This window comes from Carassius gibelio, chromosome B19 (genome assembly GCF_023724105.1).
Source record: "Carassius gibelio isolate Cgi1373 ecotype wild population from Czech Republic chromosome B19, carGib1.2-hapl.c, whole genome shotgun sequence".
NCBI classification, from domain to species: Eukaryota; Metazoa; Chordata; class Actinopteri; order Cypriniformes; family Cyprinidae; genus Carassius; species Carassius gibelio.
This window is the reverse complement of record NC_068414.1, coordinates 2339176-2356703: the sequence shown is the minus strand read 5'-3', so window position 1 is coordinate 2356703 and position 17528 is coordinate 2339176. Positions and strand designations below refer to the sequence as shown.

The 17528-nt window shown below is 46.3% G+C and overlaps 1 non-coding gene across 1 annotated transcript; it reads left to right on the top strand.

Annotated features, from left to right (window-relative positions):
* Positions 1 to 8475: 8475 nt before the first annotated feature.
* Positions 8476 to 8547, top strand: trnag-ucc (transfer RNA glycine (anticodon UCC)). The gene has a single exon. It is a non-coding gene; the product is annotated as a tRNA-Gly (tRNA).
* The last annotated feature ends 8981 nt before the right edge of the window (positions 8548 to 17528 follow it).

Sequence of the window (17528 nt, the reverse complement as noted above, 5' to 3'; positions counted from 1 at the left end):
ACATCGAAATGTCAAGAGCAGAATCAGTTTGACCGTCCGGCAGCATGCTGCGAGAGGGCTTGCCACTGGTCATTGTCTGAATAGGCACTCTCTGCGTTTGACCACTTCGTGTTTATTTAGCCGGATGGGAAGGCAGCGCTTTCTTGTACGTGACGGGATGCAAATTCTTGAAGGCTCTCTTTAGTGACGGGTCCAAACAAAGATCTCATCTGCTCCTCTAGCCCTATCGGCGACTCGTGCACTTCGAGCCTTCTTAGTGACGGCGCAAGTTGCTGACTGCTGACTGCGTTGGTGGTATAGTGGTGAGCATAGCTGCCTTCCAAGCAGTTGGAAAGAGCAGTGCGCATGTCCTTTGGCTCGGGCTGACGTCGAAGCAGAACTCCCTCTGTGACCTGTGCCTCCACCCAAAACTTTTGGATGGAATAATTTCGGATGGACCCATCATTAGCTGAAGTCGCATAACACTTGCAACACTACCCGTAGCAGGGGTCATTGTTTGGACTCTTTTTTTTTTTTTTTTTTTTTAATTGCGCTTTAAACAAAAAGTATTGTGTCAATGCAACTGAACAACATTTATTAGGAACACAGTGCGTCAATAAAGCTACTGACTTCCGCCTGCGTTGTTGGTATAGTGGTGAGCATAGCTGCCTTCCAAGCAGTTGACCCGCGTTCGATTCCCGGCCAACGCATGTCCTTTGGCTCGGGCTGACGTCGAAGCAGAACTCCTTCTGTGACCTGCGAATCCAACCAAACATTTTGGATGGATCATTCGGAAGACGAAAAGAACCAGCTCTCCCCGTCGGGGAATCGAACCCCGGTCTTCCGCGTGACAGGCGGAGATACTGTCCACTATACTAACGAGGAGCCGTGCATGCTGCCGTTTCTCCCCCAACTGACGGCACTGCACTGACATAACTAAACAATGCATGGCTTCTTCTGACGCAGACCCAGCCCTAGCACCGTAAAATTTCTGATGGACCCATCATTAGCTGAAGTCGCATAACACTTGGAACACTACCCGTAGCAGGGGTCATTGTTTGGACTCTTTTTTTTTGTTTTTTTTTAAATTGCGCTTTAAACAGAAAGTATTGCGTCAATGCAACTGAACAACATTAATTAGGAACACAGTGCGTCAAAAAGCAAAATGACAGTTAAAGGCATTTCGTTATTGAACTCTTTGATGACATCATTCAGCTAAGTTCAGTTTAAATAGTATCTGTGCAATAATTTGCAATCAAGTCAACGATATCGCTGTACATGAAGTGTCCCCAGCTCCGCCTGCCAGAAGCGACAGAGGGAAGAAACCAAAACTCGATCGGTGAAAGGATGGAGAAAAAACCCGGTGAGAAACCAGGCTCAATCGGGGAGACAGTTCTCCCCTTGTCAGACGAAACAGGTAGATCAGCTCCAGGCTGCAGGAATGTCAGACTGTGCAGAAGAATCATCTGTTTCCTGTGGTCTTGTCCAGGTGGTCTTTACAGGGGATTTGTATCTGCGGCTCATCTAGTTGTCACGGTCTCCGCTGTGTTTCTGGGCCATAGAGGTCCTTTCTAGGTGTTGATCCACCATCTTCTCTGTATACGGACTGGATCCGGGTGACTGAAGCGGATACAGACTGGATCTGGTGGCTACGGTGACCTCGGAATAAGGGATTTCTTTAAAAGACTTTTTTTTTCATATAAGATTTTATCCAACTTTTCAGATAGAGGCATGAGAAAGAGATTGCCTTGATTGGGCTTTTGGTTATTATAGGCACTCTCTGCGTTTGACCACTTCGTGTTTATTTAGCCGGATGGGAAGGCAGCGCTTTCTTGTACGTGACGGGATGCAAATTCTTGAAGGCTCTCTTTAGTGACGGGTCCAAACAAAGATCTCATCTGCTCCTCTAGCCCTATCGGCGACTCGTGCACTTCGAGCCTTCTTAGTGACGGCGCAAGTTGCTGACTGCTGACTGCGTTGGTGGTATAGTGGTGAGCATAGCTGCCTTCCAAGCAGTTGGAGAGAGCAGTGCGCATGTCCTTTGGCTCGGGCTGACGTCGAAGCAGAACTCCCTCTGTGACCTGTGCCTCCACCCAAAACTTTTGGATGGAATAATTTCGGATGGACCCATCATTAGCTGAAGTCGCATAACACTTGCAACACTACCCGTAGCAGGGGTCATTGTTTGGACTCTTTTTTTTTTTTTTTTTTTTTTTTAATTGCGCTTTAAACAAAAAGTATTGTGTCAATGCAACTGAACAACATTTATTAGGAACACAGTGCGTCAATAAAGCTACTGACTTCCGCCTGCGTTGTTGGTATAGTGGTGAGCATAGCTGCCTTCCAAGCAGTTGACCCGGGTTCGATTCCCGGCCAACGCATGTCCTTTGGCTCGGGCTGACGTCGAAGCAGAACTCCTTCTGTGACCTGCGAATCCAACCAAACATTTTGGATGGATCATTCGGAAGACGAAAAGAACCAGCTCTCCCCGTCGGGGAATCGAACCCCGGTCTTCCGCGTGACAGGCGGAGATACTGTCCACTATACTAACGAGGAGCCGTGCATGCTGCCGTTTCTCCCCCAACTGACGGCACTGCACTGACATAACTAAACAATGCATGGCTTCTTCTGACGCAGACCCAGCCCTAGCACCGTAAAATTTCTGATGGACCCATCATTAGCTGAAGTCGCATAACACTTGGAACACTACCCGTAGCAGGGGTCATTGTTTGGACTCTTTTTTTTTTGTTTTTTTTTTTTTAATTGCGCTTTAAACAGAAAGTATTGCGTCAATGCAACTGAACAACATTAATTAGGAACACAGTGCGTCAAAAAGCAAAATGACAGTTAAAGGCATTTCGTTATTGAACTCTTTGATGACATCATTCAGCTAAGTTCAGTTTAAATAGTATCTGTGCAATAATTTGCAATCAAGTCAACGATATCGCTGTACTTGAAGTGTCCCCAGCTCCGCCTGCCAGAAGCGACAGAGGGAAGAAACCAAAACTCGATCGGTGAAAGGATGGAGAAAAAACCCGGTGAGAAACCAGGCTCAGTCGGGGAGACAGTTCTCCCCTTGTCAGACGAAACCAGTAGATCAGCTCCAGGCTGCAGGAATGTCAGACTGTGCAGAAGAATCATCTGTTTCCTGTGGTCTTGTCCAGGTGGTCTTTACAAGGGATTTGTATCTGCGGCTCATCTAGTTGTCACGGTCTCCACTGTGTTTCTGGGCCATAGAGGTCCTTTCTAGGTGTTGATCCACCATCTTCTCTGGATACGGACTGGATCCGGGTGACTGAAGCGGATACAGACTGGATCTGGTGGCTACGGTGACCTCGGAATAAGGGATTTCTTTAAAAGACTTTTTTTTCATATAAGATTTTATCCAACTTTTCAGATAGAGGCATGAGAAAGAGATTGCCTTGATTGGGCTTTTGGTTATTATAGGCACTCTCTGCGTTTGACCACTTTGTGTTTATTTAGCCGGATGGGAAGGCAGCGCTTTCTTGTACGTGACGGGATGCAAATTCTTGAAGGCTCTCTTTAGTGACGGGTCCAAACAGAGATCTCATCTGCTCCTCTAGCCCTATCGGCGACTCGTGCACTTCGAGCCTTCTTAGTGACGGCGCAAGTTGCTGACTGCTGACTGCGTTGGTGGTATAGTGGTGAGCATAGCTGCCTTCCAAGCAGTTGACACGGATTCGATTCCCGGCCAACGCATATCCTTTGGCTCGGGCTGACGTCGAAGCAGAACTCCCTCTGTGACCTGTGCCTCCACCCAAAACTTTTGGATGGAATAATTTCGGATGGACCCATCATTAGCTGAAGTCGCATAACACTTGCAACACTACCCGTAGCAGGGGTCATTGTTTGGACTCTTTTTTTTTTTTTTTTTTTTTTTTTAATTGCGCTTTAAACAAAAAGTATTGTGTCAATGCAACTGAACAACATTTATTAGGAACACAGTGCGTCAATAAAGCTACTGACTTCCGCCTGCGTTGTTGGTATAGTGGTGAGCATAGCTGCCTTCCAAGCAGTTGACCCGGGTTCGATTCCCGGCCAACGCATGTCCTTTGGCTCGGGCTGACGTCGAAGCAGAACTCCTTCTGTGACCTGCGAATCCAACCAAACATTTTGGATGGATCATTCGGAAGACGAAAAGAACCAGCTCTCCCCGTCGGGGAATCGAACCCCGGTCTTCCGCGTGACAGGCGGAGATACTGTCCACTATACTAACGAGGAGCCGTGCATGCTGCCGTTTCTCCCCCAACTGACGGCACTGCACTGACATAACTAAACAATGCATGGCTTCTTCTGACGCAGACCCAGCCCTAGCACCGTAAAATTTCTGATGGACCCATCATTAGCTGAAGTCGCATAACACTTGGAACACTACCCGTAGCAGGGGTCATTGTTTGGACTCTTTTTTTTTTTTTTTTTTTTTTTTAAATTGCGCTTTAAACAGAAAGTATTGCGTCAATGCAACTGAACAACATTAATTAGGAACACAGTGCGTCAAAAAGCAAAATGACAGTTAAAGGCATTTCGTTATTGAACTCTTTGATGACATCATTCAGCTAAGTTCAGTTTAAATAGTATCTGTGCAATAATTTGCAATCAAGTCAACGATATCGCTGTACATGAAGTGTCCCCAGCTCCGCCTGCCAGAAGCGACAGAGGGAAGAAACCAAAACTCGATCGGTGAAAGGATGGAGAAAAAACCCGGTGAGAAACCAGGCTCAATCGGGGAGACAGTTCTCCCCTTGTCAGACGAAACAGGTAGATCAGCTCCAGGCTGCAGGAATGTCAGACTGTGCAGAAGAATCATCTGTTTCCTGTGGTCTTGTCCAGGTGGTCTTTACAGGGGATTTGTATCTGCGGCTCATCTAGTTGTCACGGTCTCCGCTGTGTTTCTGGGCCATAGAGGTCCTTTCTAGGTGTTGATCCACCATCTTCTCTGTATACGGACTGGATCCGGGTGACTGAAGCGGATACAGACTGGATCTGGTGGCTACGGTGACCTCGGAATAAGGGATTTCTTTAAAAGACTTTTTTTTCATATAAGATTTTATCCAACTTTTCAGATAGAGGCATGAGAAAGAGATTGCCTTGATTGGGCTTTTGGTTATTATAGGCACTCTCTGCGTTTGACCACTTCGTGTTTATTTAGCCGGATGGGAAGGCAGCGCTTTCTTGTACGTGACGGGATGCAAATTCTTGAAGGCTCTCTTTAGTGACGGGTCCAAACAAAGATCTCATCTGCTCCTCTAGCCCTATCGGCGACTCGTGCACTTCGAGCCTTCTTAGTGACGGCGCAAGTTGCTGACTGCTGACTGCGTTGGTGGTATAGTGGTGAGCATAGCTGCCTTCCAAGCAGTTGGAGAGAGCAGTGCGCATGTCCTTTGGCTCGGGCTGACGTCGAAGCAGAACTCCCTCTGTGACCTGTGCCTCCACCCAAAACTTTTGGATGGAATAATTTCGGATGGACCCATCATTAGCTGAAGTCGCATAACACTTGCAACACTACCCGTAGCAGGGGTCATTGTTTGGACTCTTTTTTTTTTTTTTTTTTTTTTATTGCGCTTTAAACAAAAAGTATTGTGTCAATGCAACTGAACAACATTTATTAGGAACACAGTGCGTCAATAAAGCTACTGACTTCCGCCTGCGTTGTTGGTATAGTGGTGAGCATAGCTGCCTTCCAAGCAGTTGACCCGGGTTCGATTCCCGGCCAACGCATGTCCTTTGGCTCGGGCTGACGTCGAAGCAGAACTCCTTCTGTGACCTGCGAATCCAACCAAACATTTTGGATGGATCATTCGGAAGACGAAAAGAACCAGCTCTCCCCGTCGGGGAATCGAACCCCGGTCTTCCGCGTGACAGGCGGAGATACTGTCCACTATACTAACGAGGAGCCGTGCATGCTGCCGTTTCTCCCCCAACTGACGGCACTGCACTGACATAACTAAACAATGCATGGCTTCTTCTGACGCAGACCCAGCCCTAGCACCGTAAAATTTCTGATGGACCCATCATTAGCTGAAGTCGCATAACACTTGGAACACTACCCGTAGCAGGGGTCATTGTTTGGACTCTTTTTTTTTTTTTTTTTTTTTTTTAAATTGCGCTTTAAACAGAAAGTATTGCGTCAATGCAACTGAACAACATTAATTAGGAACACAGTGCGTCAAAAAGCAAAATGACAGTTAAAGGCATTTCGTTATTGAACTCTTTGATGACATCATTCAGCTAAGTTCAGTTTAAATAGTATCTGTGCAATAATTTGCAATCAAGTCAACGATATCGCTGTACATGAAGTGTCCCCAGCTCCGCCTGCCAGAAGCGACAGAGGGAAGAAACCAAAACTCGATCGGTGAAAGGATGGAGAAAAAACCCGGTGAGAAACCAGGCTCAATCGGGGAGACAGTTCTCCCCTTGTCAGACGAAACAGGTAGATCAGCTCCAGGCTGCAGGAATGTCAGACTGTGCAGAAGAATCATCTGTTTCCTGTGGTCTTGTCCAGGTGGTCTTTACAGGGGATTTGTATCTGCGGCTCATCTAGTTGTCACGGTCTCCGCTGTGTTTCTGGGCCATAGAGGTCCTTTCTAGGTGTTGATCCACCATCTTCTCTGTATACGGACTGGATCCGGGTGACTGAAGCGGATACAGACTGGATCTGGTGGCTACGGTGACCTCGGAATAAGGGATTTCTTTAAAAGACTTTTTTTTTCATATAAGATTTTATCCAACTTTTCAGATAGAGGCATGAGAAAGAGATTGCCTTGATTGGGCTTTTGGTTATTATAGGCACTCTCTGCGTTTGACCACTTCGTGTTTATTTAGCCGGATGGGAAGGCAGCGCTTTCTTGTACGTGACGGGATGCAAATTCTTGAAGGCTCTCTTTAGTGACGGGTCCAAACAAAGATCTCATCTGCTCCTCTAGCCCTATCGGCGACTCGTGCACTTCGAGCCTTCTTAGTGACGGCGCAAGTTGCTGACTGCTGACTGCGTTGGTGGTATAGTGGTGAGCATAGCTGCCTTCCAAGCAGTTGATCCGGATTCGATTCCCGGCCAACGCATGTCCTTTGGCTCGGGCTGACGTCGAAGCAGAACTCCCTCTGTGACCTGTGCCTCCACCCAAAACTTTTGGATGGAATAATTTCGGATGGACCCATCATTAGCTGAAGTCGCATAACACTTGCAACACTACCCGTAGCAGGGGTCATTGTTTGGACTCTTTTTTTTTTGTTTTTTTTTTTTTAATTGCGCTTTAAACAGAAAGTATTGCGTCAATGCAACTGAACAACATTAATTAGGAACACAGTGCGTCAAAAAGCAAAATGACAGTTAAAGGCATTTCGTTATTGAACTCTTTGATGACATCATTCAGCTAAGTTCAGTTTAAATAGTATCTGTGCAATAATTTGCAATCAAGTCAACGATATCGCTGTACTTGAAGTGTCCCCAGCTCCGCCTGCCAGAAGCGACAGAGGGAAGAAACCAAAACTCGATCGGTGAAAGGATGGAGAAAAAACCCGGTGAGAAACCAGGCTCAGTCGGGGAGACAGTTCTCCCCTTGTCAGACGAAACCAGTAGATCAGCTCCAGGCTGCAGGAATGTCAGACTGTGCAGAAGAATCATCTGTTTCCTGTGGTCTTGTCCAGGTGGTCTTTACAAGGGATTTGTATCTGCGGCTCATCTAGTTGTCACGGTCTCCACTGTGTTTCTGGGCCATAGAGGTCCTTTCTAGGTGTTGATCCACCATCTTCTCTGGATACGGACTGGATCCGGGTGACTGAAGCGGATACAGACTGGATCTGGTGGCTACGGTGACCTCGGAATAAGGGATTTCTTTAAAAGACTTTTTTTTTCATATAAGATTTTATCCAACTTTTCAGATAGAGGCATGAGAAAGAGATTGCCTTGATTGGGCTTTTGGTTATTATAGGCACTCTCTGCGTTTGACCACTTTGTGTTTATTTAGCCGGATGGGAAGGCAGCGCTTTCTTGTACGTGACGGGATGCAAATTCTTGAAGGCTCTCTTTAGTGACGGGTCCAAACAGAGATCTCATCTGCTCCTCTAGCCCTATCGGCGACTCGTGCACTTCGAGCCTTCTTAGTGACGGCGCAAGTTGCTGACTGCTGACTGCGTTGGTGGTATAGTGGTGAGCATAGCTGCCTTCCAAGCAGTTGACACGGATTCGATTCCCGGCCAACGCATATCCTTTGGCTCGGGCTGACGTCGAAGCAGAACTCCCTCTGTGACCTGTGCCTCCACCCAAAACTTTTGGATGGAATAATTTCGGATGGACCCATCATTAGCTGAAGTCGCATAACACTTGCAACACTACCGGTAGCAGGGGTCATTGTTTGGACTCTTTTTTTTTTTTTTTTTTTTTTTTTATTGCGCTTTAAACAAAAAGTATTGTGTCAATGCAACTGAACAACATTTATTAGGAACACAGTGCGTCAATAAAGCTACTGTCTTCCGCCTGCGTTGGTGGTATAGTGGTGAGCATAGCTGCCTTCCAAGCAGTTGACCCGGGTTCGATTCCCGGCCAACGCATGTCCTTTGGCTCGGGCTGACGTCGAAGCAGAACTCCTTCTGTGACCTGCGACTCCAACCAAACATTTTGGATGGATCATTCGGAAGACGAAAAGAACCAGCTCTCCCCGTCGGGGAATCGAACCCCGGTCTTCCGCGTGACAGGCGGAGATACTGTCCACTATACTAACGAGGAGCCGTGCATGCTGCCGTTTCTCCCCCAACTGACGGCACTGCACTGACATAACTAAACAATGCATGGCTTCTTCTGACGCAGACCCAGCCCTAGCACCGTAAAATTTCTGATGGACCCATCATTAGCTGAAGTCGCATAACACTTGGAACACTACCCGTAGCAGGGGTCATTGTTTGGACTCTTTTTTTTTTGTTTGTTTTTTTTTTAAATTGCGCTTTAAACAGAAAGTATTGCGTCAATGCAACTGAACAACATTAATTAGGAACACAGTGCGTCAAAAAGCAAAATGACAGTTAAAGGCATTTCGTTATTGAACTCTTTGATGACATCATTCAGCTAAGTTCAGTTTAAATAGTATCTGTGCAATAATTTGCAATCAAGTCAACGATATCGCTGTACATGAAGTGTCCCCAGCTCCGCCTGCCAGAAGCGACAGAGGGAAGAAACCAAAACTCGATCGGTGAAAGGATGGAGAAAAAACCCGGTGAGAAACCAGGCTCAATCGGGGAGACAGTTCTCCCCTTGTCAGACGAAACAGGTAGATCAGCTCCAGGCTGCAGGAATGTCAGACTGTGCAGAAGAATCATCTGTTTCCTGTGGTCTTGTCCAGGTGGTCTTTACAGGGGATTTGTATCTGCGGCTCATCTAGTTGTCACGGTCTCCGCTGTGTTTCTGGGCCATAGAGGTCCTTTCTAGGTGTTGATCCACCATCTTCTCTGTATACGGACTGGATCCGGGTGACTGAAGCGGATACAGACTGGATCTGGTGGCTACGGTGACCTCGGAATAAGGGATTTCTTTAAAAGACTTTTTTTTTCATATAAGATTTTATCCAACTTTTCAGATAGAGGCATGAGAAAGAGATTGCCTTGATTGGGCTTTTGGTTATTATAGGCACTCTCTGCGTTTGACCACTTCGTGTTTATTTAGCCGGATGGGAAGGCAGCGCTTTCTTGTACGTGACGGGATGCAAATTCTTGAAGGCTCTCTTTAGTGACGGGTCCAAACAAAGATCTCATCTGCTCCTCTAGCCCTATCGGCGACTCGTGCACTTCGAGCCTTCTTAGTGACGGCGCAAATTGCTGACTGCTGACTGCGTTGGTGTTATAGTGGTGAGCATAGCTGCCTTCCAAGCAGTTGGAGAAAGCAGTGCGCATGTCCTTTGGCTCGGGCTGACGTCGAAGCAGAACTCCCTCTGTGACCTGTGCCTCCACCCAAAACTTTTGGATGGAATAATTTCGGATGGACCCATCATTAGCTGAAGTCGCATAACACTTGCAACACTACCCGTAGCAGGGGTCATTGTTTGGACTCTTTTTTTTTTTTTTTTTTTTTTTTAATTGCGCTTTAAACAAAAAGTATTGTGTCAATGCAACTGAACAACATTTATTAGGAACACAGTGCGTCAAAAAGCAAAATGACAGTTAAAGGCATTTCGTTATTGAACTCTTTGATGACATCATTCAGCTAAGTTCAGTTTAAATAGTATCTGTGCAATAATTTGCAATCAAGTCAACGATATCGCTGTACATGAAGTGTCCCCAGCTCCGCCTGCCAGAAGCGACAGAGGGAAGAAACCAAAACTCGATCGGTGAAAGGATGGAGAAAAAACCCGGTGAGAAACTAGGCTCAATCGGGGAGACAGTTCTCCCCTTGTCAGACGAAACAGGTAGATCAGCTCCAGGCTGCAGGAATGTCAGACTGTGCAGAAGAATCATCTGTTTCCTGTGGTCTTGTCCAGGTGGTCTTTACAGGGGATTTGTATCTGCGGCTCATCTAGTTGTCACGGTCTCCGCTGTGTTTCTGGGCCATAGAGGTCCTTTCTAGGTGTTGATCCACCATCTTCTCTGTATACGGACTGGATCCGGGTGACTGAAGCGGATACAGACTGGATCTGGTGGCTACGGTGACCTCGGAATAAGGGATTTCTTTAAAAGACTTTTTTTTTTCATAAAAGATTTCATCCAACTTTTCAGATAGAGGCATGAGAAAGAGATTGCCTTGATTGGGCTTTTGGTTATTATAGGCACTCTCTGCGTTTGACCACTTCGTGTTTATTTAGCCGGATGGGAAGGCAGCGCTTTCTTGTACGTGACGGGATGCAAATTCTTGAAGGCTCTCTTTAGTGACGGGTCCAAACAAAGATCTCATCTGCTCCTCTAGCCCTATCGGCGACTCGTGCACTTCGAGCCTTCTTAGTGACGGCGCAAGTTGCTGACTGCTGACTGCGTTGGTGGTATAGTGGTGAGCATAGCTGCCTTCCAAGCAGTTGGAGAAAGCAGTGCGCATGTCCTTTGGCTCGGGCTGACGTCGAAGCAGAACTCCCTCTGTGACCTGTGCCTCCACCCAAAACTTTTGGATGGAATAATTTCGGATGGACCCATCATTAGCTGAAGTCGCATAACACTTGGAACACTACCCGTAGCAGGGGTCATTGTTTGGACTCTTTTTTTTTTTTTTTTTTTTTTAAATTGCGCTTTAAACAGAAAGTATTGCGTCAATGCAACTGAACAACATTAATTAGGAACACAGTGCGTCAAAAAGCAAAATGACAGTTAAAGGCATTTCGTTATTGAACTCTTTGATGACATCATTCAGCTAAGTTCAGTTTAAATAGTATCTGTGCAATAATTTGCAATCAAGTCAACGATATCGCTGTACATGAAGTGTCCCCAGCTCCGCCTGCCAGAAGCGACAGAGGGAAGAAACCAAAACTCGATCGGTGAAAGGATGGAGAAAAAACCCGGTGAGAAACCAGGCTCAATCGGGGAGACAGTTCTCCCCTTGTCAGACGAAACAGGTAGATCAGCTCCAGGCTGCAGGAATGTCAGACTGTGCAGAAGAATCATCTGTTTCCTGTGGTCTTGTCCAGGTGGTCTTTACAGGGGATTTGTATCTGCGGCTCATCTAGTTGTCACGGTCTCCGCTGTGTTTCTGGGCCATAGAGGTCCTTTCTAGGTGTTGATCCACCATCTTCTCTGTATACGGACTGGATCCGGGTGACTGAAGCGGATACAGACTGGATCTGGTGGCTACGGTGACCTCGGAATAAGGGATTTCTTTAAAAGACTTTTTTTTTTCATATAAGATTTTATCCAACTTTTCAGATAGAGGCATGAGAAAGAGATTGCCTTGATTGGGCTTTTGGTTATTATAGGCACTCTCTGCGTTTGACCACTTCGTGTTTATTTAGCCGGATGGGAAGGCAGCGCTTTCTTGTACGTGACGGGATGCAAATTCTTGAAGGCTCTCTTTAGTGACGGGTCCAAACAAAGATCTCATCTGCTCCTCTAGCCCTATCGGCGACTCGTGCACTTCGAGCCTTCTTAGTGACGGCGCAAGTTGCTGACTGCTGACTGCGTTGGTGGTATAGTGGTGAGCATAGCTGCCTTCCAAGCAGTTGGAGAAAGCAGTGCGCATGTCCTTTGGCTCGGGCTGACGTCGAAGCAGAACTCCCTCTGTGACCTGTGCCTCCACCCAAAACTTTTGGATGGAATAATTTCGGATGGACCCATCATTAGCTGAAGTCGCATAACACTTGGAACACTACCCGTAGCAGGGGTCATTGTTTGGACTCTTTTTTTTTTTTTTTTTTTTTTTTAAATTGCGCTTTAAACAGAAAGTATTGCGTCAATGCAACTGAACAACATTAATTAGGAACACAGTGCGTCAAAAAGCAAAATGACAGTTAAAGGCATTTCGTTATTGAACTCTTTGATGACATCATTCAGCTAAGTTCAGTTTAAATAGTATCTGTGCAATAATTTGCAATCAAGTCAACGATATCGCTGTACATGAAGTGTCCCCAGCTCCGCCTGCCAGAAGCGACAGAGGGAAGAAACCAAAACTCGATCGGTGAAAGGATGGAGAAAAAACCCGGTGAGAAACCAGGCTCAATCGGGGAGACAGTTCTCCCCTTGTCAGACGAAACAGGTAGATCAGCTCCAGGCTGCAGGAATGTCAGACTGTGCAGAAGAATCATCTGTTTCCTGTGGTCTTGTCCAGGTGGTCTTTACAGGGGATTTGTATCTGCGGCTCATCTAGTTGTCACGGTCTCCGCTGTGTTTCTGGGCCATAGAGGTCCTTTCTAGGTGTTGATCCACCATCTTCTCTGTATACGGACTGGATCCGGGTGACTGAAGCGGATACAGACTGGATCTGGTGGCTACGGTGACCTCGGAATAAGGGATTTCTTTAAAAGACTTTTTTTTTCATATAAGATTTTATCCAACTTTTCAGATAGAGGCATGAGAAAGAGATTGCCTTGATTGGGCTTTTGGTTATTATAGGCACTCTCTGCGTTTGACCACTTCGTGTTTATTTAGCCGGATGGGAAGGCAGCGCTTTCTTGTACGTGACGGGATGCAAATTCTTGAAGGCTCTCTTTAGTGACGGGTCCAAACAAAGATCTCATCTGCTCCTCTAGCCCTATCGGCGACTCGTGCACTTCGAGCCTTCTTAGTGACGGCGCAAGTTGCTGACTGCTGACTGCGTTGGTGGTATAGTGGTGAGCATAGCTGCCTTCCAAGCAGTTGGAGAAAGCAGTGCGCATGTCCTTTGGCTCGGGCTGACGTCGAAGCAGAACTCCCTCTGTGACCTGTGCCTCCACCCAAAACTTTTGGATGGAATAATTTCGGATGGACCCATCATTAGCTGAAGTCGCATAACACTTGCAACACTACCCGTAGCAGGGGTCATTGTTTGGACTCTTTTTTTTTTTTTTTTTTTTTTTAATTGCGCTTTAAACAAAAAGTATTGTGTCAATGCAACTGAACAACATTTATTAGGAACACAGTGCGTCAAAAAGCAAAATGACAGTTAAAGGCATTTCGTTATTGAACTCTTTGATGACATCATTCAGCTAAGTTCAGTTTAAATAGTATCTGTGCAATAATTTGCAATCAAGTCAACGATATCGCTGTACATGAAGTGTCCCCAGCTCCGCCTGCCAGAAGCGACAGAGGGAAGAAACCAAAACTCGATCGGTGAAAGGATGGAGAAAAAACCCGGTGAGAAACCAGGCTCAATCGGGGAGACAGTTCTCCCCTTGTCAGACGAAACAGGTAGATCAGCTCCAGGCAGCAGGAATGTCAGACTGTGCAGAAGAATCATCTGTTTCCTGTGGTCTTGTCCAGGTGGTCTTTACAGGGGATTTGTATCTGCGGCTCATCTAGTTGTCACGGTCTCCGCTGTGTTTCTGGGCCATAGAGGTCCTTTCTAGGTGTTGATCCACCATCTTCTCTGTATACGGACTGGATCCGGGTGACTGAAGCGGATACAGACTGGATCTGGTGGCTACGGTGACCTCGGAATAAGGGATTTCTTTAAAAGACTTTTTTTTTTCATATAAGATTTCATCCAACTTTTCAGATAGAGGCATGAGAAAGAGATTGCCTTGATTGGGCTTTTGGTTATTATAGGCACTCTCTGCGTTTGACCACTTCGTGTTTATTTAGCCGGATGGGAAGGCAGCGCTTTCTTGTACGTGACGGGATGCAAATTCTTGAAGGCTCTCTTTAGTGACGGGTCCAAACAAAGATCTCATCTGCTCCTCTAGCCCTATCGGCGACTCGTGCACTTCGAGCCTTCTTAGTGACGGCGCAAGTTGCTGACTGCTGACTGCGTTGGTGGTATAGTGGTGAGCATAGCTGCCTTCCAAGCAGTTGGAGAAAGCAGTGCGCATGTCCTTTGGCTCGGGCTGACGTCGAAGCAGAACTCCCTCTGTGACCTGTGCCTCCACCCAAAACTTTTGGATGGAATAATTTCGGATGGACCCATCATTAGCTGAAGTCGCATAACACTTGGAACACTACCCGTAGCAGGGGTCATTGTTTGGACTCTTTTTTTTTTTTTTTTTTTTTTTAAATTGCGCTTTAAACAGAAAGTATTGCGTCAATGCAACTGAACAACATTAATTAGGAACACAGTGCGTCAAAAAGCAAAATGACAGTTAAAGGCATTTCGTTATTGAACTCTTTGATGACATCATTCAGCTAAGTTCAGTTTAAATAGTATCTGTGCAATAATTTGCAATCAAGTCAACGATATCGCTGTACATGAAGTGTCCCCAGCTCCGCCTGCCAGAAGCGACAGAGGGAAGAAACCAAAACTCGATCGGTGAAAGGATGGAGAAAAAACCCGGTGAGAAACCAGGCTCAATCGGGGAGACAGTTCTCCCCTTGTCAGACGAAACAGGTAGATCAGCTCCAGGCTGCAGGAATGTCAGACTGTGCAGAAGAATCATCTGTTTCCTGTGGTCTTGTCCAGGTGGTCTTTACAGGGGATTTGTATCTGCGGCTCATCTAGTTGTCACGGTCTCCGCTGTGTTTCTGGGCCATAGAGGTCCTTTCTAGGTGTTGATCCACCATCTTCTCTGTATACGGACTGGATCCGGGTGACTGAAGCGGATACAGACTGGATCTGGTGGCTACGGTGACCTCGGAATAAGGGATTTCTTTAAAAGACTTTTTTTTTCATATAAGATTTTATCCAACTTTTCAGATAGAGGCATGAGAAAGAGATTGCCTTGATTGGGCTTTTGGTTATTATAGGCACTCTCTGCGTTTGACCACTTCGTGTTTATTTAGCCGGATGGGAAGGCAGCGCTTTCTTGTACGTGACGGGATGCAAATTCTTGAAGGCTCTCTTTAGTGACGGGTCCAAACAAAGATCTCATCTGCTCCTCTAGCCCTATCGGCGACTCGTGCACTTCGAGCCTTCTTAGTGACGGCGCAAGTTGCTGACTGCTGACTGCGTTGGTGGTATAGTGGTGAGCATAGCTGCCTTCCAAGCAGTTGGAGAAAGCAGTGCGCATGTCCTTTGGCTCGGGCTGACGTCGGAGCAGAACTCCCTCTGTGACCTGTGCCTCCACCCAAAACTTTTGGATGGAATAATTTCGGATGGACCCATCATTAGCTGAAGTCGCATAACACTTGCAACACTACCCGTAGCAGGGGTCATTGTTTGGACTCTTTTTTTTTTTTTTTTTTTTTTTTTATTGCGCTTTAAACAAAAAGTATTGTGTCAATGCAACTGAACAACATTTATTAGGAACACAGTGCGTCAAAAAGCAAAATGACAGTTAAAGGCATTTCGTTATTGAACTCTTTGATGACATCATTCAGCTAAGTTCAGTTTAAATAGTATCTGTGCAATAATTTGCAATCAAGTCAACGATATCGCTGTACATGAAGTGTCCCCAGCTCCGCCTGCCAGAAGCGACAGAGGGAAGAAACCAAAACTCGATCGGTGAAAGGATGGAGAAAAAACCCGGTGAGAAACCAGGCTCAATCGGGGAGACAGTTCTCCCCTTGTCAGACGAAACAGGTAGATCAGCTCCAGGCTGCAGGAATGTCAGACTGTGCAGAAGAATCATCTGTTTCCTGTGGTCTTGTCCAGGTGGTCTTTACAGGGGATTTGTATCTGCGGCTCATCTAGTTGTCACGGTCTCCGCTGTGTTTCTGGGCCATAGAGGTCCTTTCTAGGTGTTGATCCACCATCTTCTCTGTATACGGACTGGATCCGGGTGACTGAAGCGGATACAGACTGGATCTGGTGGCTACGGTGACCTCGGAATAAGGGATTTCTTTAAAAGACTTTTTTTTTTCATATAAGATTTCATCCAACTTTTCAGATAGAGGCATGAGAAAGAGATTGCCTTGATTGGGCTTTTGGTTATTATAGGCACTCTCTGCGTTTGACCACTTCGTGTTTATTTAGCCGGATGGGAAGGCAGCGCTTTCTTGTACGTGACGGGATGCAAATTCTTGAAGGCTCTCTTTAGTGACGGGTCCAAACAAAGATCTCATCTGCTCCTCTAGCCCTATCGGCGACTCGTGCACTTCGAGCCTTCTTAGTGACGGCGCAAGTTGCTGACTGCTGACTGCGTTGGTGGTATAGTGGTGAGCATAGCTGCCTTCCAAGCAGTTGGAGAAAGCAGTGCGCATGTCCTTTGGCTCGGGCTGACGTCGAAGCAGAACTCCCTCTGTGACCTGTGCCTCCACCCAAAACTTTTGGATGGAATAATTTCGGATGGACCCATCATTAGCTGAAGTCGCATAACACTTGGAACACTACCCGTAGCAGGGGTCATTGTTAGGACTCTTTTTTTTTTTTTTTTTTTTTTTTAAATTGCGCTTTAAACAGAAAGTATTGCGTCAATGCAACTGAACAACATTAATTAGGAACACAGTGCGTCAAAAAGCAAAATGACAGTTAAAGGCATTTCGTTATTGAACTCTTTGATGACATCATTCAGCTAAGTTCAGTTTAAATAGTATCTGTGCAATAATTTGCAATCAAGTCAACGATATCGCTGTACATGAAGTGTCCCCAGCTCCGCCTGCCAGAAGCGACAGAGGGAAGAAACCAAAACTCGATCGGTGAAAGGATGGAGAAAAAACCCGGTGAGAAACCAGGCTCAATCGGGGAGACAGTTCTCCCCTTGTCAGACGAAACAGGTAGATCAGCTCCAGGCTGCAGGAATGTCAGACTGTGCAGAAGAATCATCTGTTTCCTGTGGTCTTGTCCAGGTGGTCTTTACAGGGGATTTGTATCTGCGGCTCATCTAGTTGTCACGGTCTCCGCTGTGTTTCTGGGCCATAGAGGTCCTTTCTAGGTGTTGATCCACCATCTTCTCTGTATACGGACTGGATCCGGGTGACTGAAGCGGATACAGACTGGATCTGGTGGCTACGGTGACCTCGGAATAAGGGATTTCTTTAAAAGACTTTTTTTTTCATATAAGATTTTATCCAACTTTTCAGATAGAGGCATGAGAAAGAGATTGCCTTGATTGGGCTTTTGG